Source organism: Pollicipes pollicipes, unplaced genomic scaffold (assembly GCF_011947565.3).
Source record: "Pollicipes pollicipes isolate AB1234 unplaced genomic scaffold, Ppol_2.1 Scaffold_5724;HRSCAF=6776_pilon_pilon_pilon, whole genome shotgun sequence".
Taxonomy (NCBI): Eukaryota; Metazoa; Arthropoda; class Thecostraca; order Pollicipedomorpha; family Pollicipedidae; genus Pollicipes; species Pollicipes pollicipes.
In genome coordinates, this window is record NW_023596746.1 from 37,000,758 (window position 1) to 37,005,852 (window position 5,095).

Genomic DNA, 5,095 nt, shown 5'->3' on the forward strand with positions numbered 1-5,095 from the left:
CCCCCCCCCCCCCCCCCCCTGGCCCACACTGGAACGGTTGCAACAAAACCATGCCTTGTGCGAGTAGGTTTGGACCATATCCCGTCTTAACGCGGAAACTCTGTCGCCGTCTGTGCCCTCCGTGTATGTTATGCACCCGTCGCCGACGCGGCGGTGGAGACGACCGGGAGTGATGGCAAACCCGAAGCGTTGGAACCATACATACTGCAGGTTATTTTGATGGCAGTATCTAGACTGTCTGGCCACGAGCTGTTAATGGGCGTGTACGAGTGCGTGGAGGGCCGGGATTAAAACTGCGCCATTAAGCCGTTGGCCTGGTCATCCGGAAAGCGGCCGAAGGCAAAGCTTCCGCCTGGCTGCTGTACAGTCGGTGGGCCCGCTCTGTCAAGCCCAGTAGCTTGCCAGTGACAGCACCTACTCCTTTGCTGTCTGGGCCGCTAGTGCCATCTACGTGTGCTAATGGCTGAGTTTCAATCTTACATGTCCACAGGTGGACAGGGCGCCCCAGGGCCAGCTGCTCACCGATGAGGACACACCATTCCGCGCCGGCCAGACTGCGTTGTTGCTTTGTGCGGCCTAGTGGCGGCGCGGCTTGGCCGTTTGTACACCGAGTCGGAGCGGCGACGGGCCGTGCTCCGTTCCGCTTGGCGCCGTATCCGCTTGGCGCCAGAGGCACAGCAAACAAAAACTGCCAGCATAGAGAGCAAGAGCGCGAGAATCGGTGGGCTATCTGTGACTTTCCTCCCGTACATCGCGACATCCCACCACGCGCCAAGCGTTCACCCGACTATTGCCCATCCGCTCGGCCTACGAGGGCTGCTTAACGCGTGGCAGTGTAACGATTCGGATCACGTGCTGCCTGGACCGCCAAACAGTTGTCTAGATTACCCAAAAAAGACCGTGGGTACCACTGTCAATGTCTCGCTTTAATCAAGCGCCCATTCACACGCAGTGCTTCAGACATGTTATGTGTTTGTCGCGCACTCATGTGGTGGAGTTTCGTACCTGGACCCAGGCCTGTGAACAACAGCGACCTTTTCGTGCTTGTTTGTGCCAGGTGTGTGATAAGCAAGCCATGATCGTCTTGAATGAAAACCCAGATTTTCAACATTGTCGTGTGATTTTCCAGCATGGCACACATGCCGGACGAGCTACTGTGCGGTAGCCGGAGATCCAAACAAAAAGGAAGAAACGTGAACATGTTTTTCTTCTGCCGTAGGTGGATTATAACCACGGTTATTTGTTTATCCCTCTGTAAAGATCTAAATAATGTAGTCATTCGGGAATTTCACCTATGACGAGTGCAATGACAACGATGGGCAGCGAAGGCGGTAATAAAGTACATTGTCGTTGCACTAGCCAACATTTGTAATTCATTTTCAATGACACCCTCGTTAAAGGTCCAGCTGGCTTTTCGTTAAAAGAATGTTTCCATTTTTCACTCGGTTAGTTAAAGCTGCGTGCATCAGACCTCTGCAGTCAAATTGCGAACCGTGTTGGGGCGCCAGCAGCTGGGCTCTAGGGGTAGTTTCGGCGTCGAATTTTTCGAAATTAGATAAATGATGTCCGTAAAGATACAAAAACTGCCTGTAATCCGCCCCTGTTGGCAGAAGCCAACACGTTTATTTGCTTTCGTTAAGTGTGGGCGTAATGCAACCTGGCCCTGTGGCTCTCTGACTGCGGAAACTTCTGGCCTAAAATACTTCCAGAGGGCACGCGCACACTGCCTCATACTTTGAACCTAAACGGGTAGGCAAGCGACGTCCAGTCTTGATGTTTCAGAATTCCTAAAGAACTAGAAAAAAGCGTGGAATAATGTTGCTTGTTCGGGTGACTGCGTATTTTCCAACTTGCTGATTTACAGGATTTCGTTTAAGCGAATGCTGCGTGCTTAGGCCTATGACCTACAGCCAAGTATCTCAGTGCTTTTTTCAAGTTTGATCTCAGTTGCTGCCTCCTTGCAAGTTACGAATATTCTGAGATGTATGTTGGCAGAAAATCTCTGAATGTAGCATGGTAGGTATTTGAAGCGGGAACTACAGTTTTACTTGATCTATCACTTGGTAACCCCCACAAGGATATTATCCGTGACGTCGGATAGTTGCCCACTTTCATTTTGCTACGGCATCACAACAATTATTGACATTTTAAAGCCATTTTACTGACATGTTAGTAAATACCGCGTACCCTGCAACACAGAACCCCTTCCCCCACCCCAGAACCTGCTCAGTAGAAGCGCACACACGCACACTCCAAACTGGACAACAGCTTGTGTAGAAATGAAATATTTATGACTAGCAGCCCGGGAGGTAAAAAAAGCCAACAGTGAGCGCAAATACGATAGCATCTGATGTAAACAATGTGATATTTTGGTGCATTTCTACCGTAATTGTTGCAACACATAGAGCTTCATCCGATAAATTAGGTACAAATTCGCTTTCATGGTCCACTCGGCGCGAACAAACCTGCGTCTTTAACCTTGACAACAAATCATGGCCGCTGCCTAGGACTATTAGCGTATTGCATAGTTGGCTAAGACACTGCAATTAAAATCTCTCAACACGGAGCCTGTGAAAAAATTACTTCTGATTTTTGGTAGAGAGCTATAGGTTGTTACATTTTACCTGAAAACTCCTTTGATGTAACGTATCAACTCTGTAATGTGCAAAACCCAGTAAGAGCTAAAAAATAGACCTAATAGGCCACGTACCAAATGCCACCTGGGGTGGCTTAAACGACATTTACGTTGTGAACGGAGCTACAGTGGCCGGTAAGAAAGGAGTGTTTGGCAGGCGCAGTATTAGGCAAAGAAATAGTAATTTCAGTGGTGGTGCTGGAAGGCTATGGTTGGAAGTGTCAACAGTGGATGTTTGAGCCATGGTATAGAAGACTGCATGCATATATGCAGGAAAATGGCAGATACAAATTCACATAACCACATTCCCCAAGTTGTATTCTATTAAGTATGACAGATGTTATAAAGACTCCATTGCAGCAGGGCTGCATCAATCAACTGAAATTTGGAAATATTTTAAAGTGGTTAATACACATTGTTTCCATTCACTTGTAACAGTTTTAAGGAACACCTGGGATGTTTTTTCATGATGTTGAGTCGCCTCAGCTCTCCCAACTCTAAGGAAAAAGTGGGAAAAGGTGGATACATTTTCCATGCTCAGCTTCTCAAACTTTCATGAAAGATTGTGACCCTGAGTGATACTTTGCTGAACCTCGAAAATCAAGGCTGACAGGAATATCAGGGAGACTTTAGTTCTTGCTGTTTACATTGACATCACTCTAGACTAGTGTTTGGCTCTCGCTGGAACTCAGCTTAATCCTAAACCGTATGTTGATCTTTGCTGGATCTATACATGTTCCAGGTCAGATCTTAGTTTTTACCAAATCTCTTGATATGAAGTCAGACTGGACCCTGGTTTTTGCAGGATTTCTCGAATTAAGATGAGGTTGAATCCTGGTTCTTGAATCTTTCGGCTAAATATGAGGCTGCACATTGGTTCTTGATATCTCGATATCTCGGTATAGATATCTCGGCCTAATCCCCGACTGGTCTCTGGGTTCTTCCTGGCTCCGGAGCCAGGAACCAGGAACCGGCTGCCAGGAAAAAGTCTTGGGGAAACAGGGTTATGTCTGTTGCGGATATGAGCCTGAACCCACACCCATACCAATCTCCTTTCCACGGGCCACCTCGTCCAGCGCAGCTAAGCAACAACGCACAGCCGCCCATAGGAGGAACTCGACAGCAGATATCACCGCCTGGGATACAGCCAGGACATCCCTCAGCGTCCCCGGGAGAGGTGTAATGTGTGCAGGGTCAGCTGGCTGATCACCCGGCCAGCGCCCACGATGCCCCCCCCCCCCCCCCCGGGACGCAGTCGGACGCAGACGGACGCGTGGACACTAGGACAAGGGTAAGCGATTGATAAGTTGGTGCATCGTACGCATTGTGACGTCAGCGGTGTTTGTCGAGTTTTGGGCGCAGTTGCATGGACCGTCTGACGGTGAGTACACCTCTGCTCTGCTTTTTGTTTCCTGAAGGTATGACGACACGGCACAGCACGGCACGGCACGGTGCGGCATGACTCAACACAGAATTCACGGTATATTTGTGTTGGTAGTTATACAAGAATGAAAACGATATCAGGAAATCCCATGTGTTTGGAAGATACGGGCTTCAATACAAGTAGCGTATTTTTTCACGCTATGTTGTCTATTGGAAGGTGCGTAATATTGGCGGCCGTCGTTTTAATGACGGGTTTTCGGTACAGTTCGACGGCAAAGTAGCATTGTATGGTAGGGGTAGGCTCGGGTGCTGCAGACTTTTTCTTACTTGAGCCCGATCGAGTAAGCGAGGAATTTTTCTTCTTTTTGGTTTCCTTCTTGTCTTCCTTTGCGGCTTTCTTCATAGCAGATTTCCTCTCCTTCTTTTCGTCCTTGATAGCTTGGATAGCATCCTAAGGACGACGGTAACAAAATTTTGACATGTTTCATGGTGATAAGCCAGCTTTTGTCATTCTACGCAGCTTTCAAACAGAACGCTTAATAGTTATACACAAGTTTGTTCACTCGCAACCCCCGCTCCGTTCCCCCTCCCATTCTCCCCTCTCTCGCTTTCGCCGTTTGTCCTGGCACAGGTCAGGAAATAAGTCCTTGCTCCAAATGTTGGGAATAGATAGCATCCCCACCGTGGTGCCCATCTCACCGCCCAGTGAGTCCCGGAGGTGAGGCCCCTCTGTCGCCGCTCGAGGTAAGCCACGGCGCCCCTCCTGGTAAGGCCCAGCAGTGGCCGTCTCACCGCCCAGTGGGTGTCGGTGAACGCGGCCGGTGCGGCGGCGTCCGAGGCCGTGCCGTACAGCAGCAGCGGTTTGCCGTCGGCCGCAGCAGTCCCCGCAGTGGGCAGCAGCACCGCGCCCAGGCTGGTCTCGGGGGCGCCGGTCGTCGTCGGCTCGGCGGGTCCGGCCGCTCGTCGTACGCGTGCTTCAGGACTCAGACCCGGCACGTACACCCCTCAGGTCAGACAGGCTCGCTCGGAGTTTATGGCTTAAGTGTGTAGCCCACGATGTTTGGCTCAGGGCGTCGG

At 50.1% G+C, this 5,095-nt stretch overlaps 1 long non-coding RNA gene across 1 annotated transcript; it reads right to left on the reverse strand.

Annotated features, from left to right (window-relative positions):
* Positions 1-4,104: 4,104 nt before the first annotated feature.
* Positions 4,105-4,880, reverse strand: LOC119103371 (uncharacterized). The gene is made up of 2 exons (XR_005094751.1): positions 4,811-4,880; positions 4,105-4,469 (listed from the first exon to the last, which is right to left on the reverse strand). It is a non-coding gene; the product is annotated as an uncharacterized LOC119103371 (long non-coding RNA).
* Between the last annotated feature and the right edge of the window lie 215 nt (positions 4,881-5,095).